This window comes from Mus pahari, chromosome 1 (assembly GCF_900095145.1).
Source record: "Mus pahari chromosome 1, PAHARI_EIJ_v1.1, whole genome shotgun sequence".
Lineage (NCBI taxonomy): Eukaryota > Metazoa > Chordata > Mammalia > Rodentia > Muridae > Mus > Mus pahari.
In genome coordinates, this window is record NC_034590.1 from 16,561,884 (window position 1) to 16,563,817 (window position 1,934).

The following is a 1,934-nucleotide window of genomic DNA, read 5'->3' on the forward strand; positions in this document are numbered from 1 at the left end:
TGCGCTTGCAGAGGACCTGGGTTCAGTTCCCAGCACCCATGACCAGCAGCTCATAACTATCTGTGACTCCAGCTTCAGGGGATCTATAGTCTTTCTGGTCCCTGTGGGCACTGCATTCATGTGCTCGCGTGTGTGTGTGCGCACACACACACACACACACACACACACTACCATAATGAGGCTTGACTGGTTGCCCTGGCTGCTTTTGGTATCACACCCCACAAGCCATACTCCTTAAGAATTTGCTAACCTTGTTTCACTGTCAGTATGAGTCTTCAGCAACCATGCCGGAGCACCTGAGTTCACGGCCCACCCAGATGGATAACAACGGGCAGAAGCTAGCTGAACAGATGTCTCAGGGAATTCTTTTTTTTTTTTTTTTCTGCAATAGTTGGATTTATCTACACGAACGTGGCTGAACAGTTGGGTGGAATGTCTACATAGTTATGGCCGATTTGCTTTCTCGTATCTGATGACACTTCCTCAGTGGCCTCTACAGCCACCATCCCCTAAAGTGGTTACCTGTTCAAGACTTAGGCACAGAAGACAAGAAATCAGGGGATAGAAAAATTAAGAGGCTCGCTAAAAATAATTGATTGGGACTTTCACGATTCACCACCTGCTTTTGTTTCCTGTGAGATGAGCTGAATTGCTTTCATAACCAAAACATGAACTTAAACCACCTATGTTCAGCACAGCTGTGTCGAGATCCAGTTGTTCTGGCTTCATTTCTAATCCAAATATATTTTAAGTTACAACGATTTTGTATCATCTCTTCATAAGCTTATCATGAAGAACAGGATATATAAATGTGCAATGCTTCTTTCAGGTGTATATAATGAGTAAACACCTTATAACTTATAAAAATACAATCATAAGCCTTTTAAAAATAAAATCTTATTTTGTAGTAGTTCAATACATTGTAAAATGGAAGCCATGGATGCCCTGCGTGTAGCTTTTGCTACCCCACTTTAACTCTGGGAATAGACCCTGACCAGAGAATATTGGATCCATGGATGAAAAACACAGACATACACAGTTATTCAATTTCAACTTGCCTTATTGGCTCAACTTCTGGGTGACTCCAATCTACCTCAACTAGCATGCCCTTCCCAGAACTCCCAGCTCAGCACCCTAAATCTGCACTCAGCTTCAGTTGCTCAGCCTCCTTCAGTCCCAGCTCAGCACCCCCAACCTCCCACCTGTAGAAGCAGCCTGTGGCTGCTCCACCCAAGATCTTACATGCCTGGTTGGCTTTTTCTCTCTCCGAAGCATTGTGATCGCTCCCTTCCTCTCTCTCCTGTGTCTACCCCTCGCCTGTGGGTACCTGGAAGTCCTGCCTATACCTTCCACCCAGCAACTGTGGCATCTTTACTGATAGATCAAGAACCAACTGAAGAACGGGACCTCAGCATCAGAACCACCCATAAAGACTGGAATGTCAAGACCGAAAAACAATGCTATTAATTCAATGATGGCCTTGTAGAGAGTGCACTGTGTGCATTTGTGTGCGCAGAGGCCAGAAGAGGGCATCAGATTCCCTAAAACTGGAGTTACAGATGCTTGTGAGTCACCTTTGGCCTTTCGTTGCTGGAAGTAGAACTTGAGCCTTAAGTGCTAAGCCATCTCTCAGTCCCCCCCCCCCCATCACTTCTTGTGACTCTGGTACACTGTTACACTTCTTGTGACTCCGGTACACTGTTAATTTTACCTTTATTGGGGTGCTCACACACCAGGGTGCAGGTGTATAGGTCAGAGGACAATTTGCAACCTAGCAACCTGAATTTGGTATCTGAGATTCACGCGGTGGAAGGAAAGAACCAATTATTGCAAGTTGTTCTCTGAGCGCCACCTCTCTCTCTCTCTCTCTCTCTCTCTCTCTCTCTCTCTCTCTTCTCTTCTCTTCTCTCCATGGATGCTGAGATATGATTCTG

General features: G+C 45.4%; 1 pseudogene; it reads left to right on the forward strand.

Annotated features, from left to right (window-relative positions):
- The first annotated feature begins 284 nt into the window (after positions 1 to 284).
- Positions 285 to 596, forward strand: LOC110312950 (annotated as a pseudogene).
- The last annotated feature ends 1,338 nt before the right edge of the window (positions 597 to 1,934 follow it).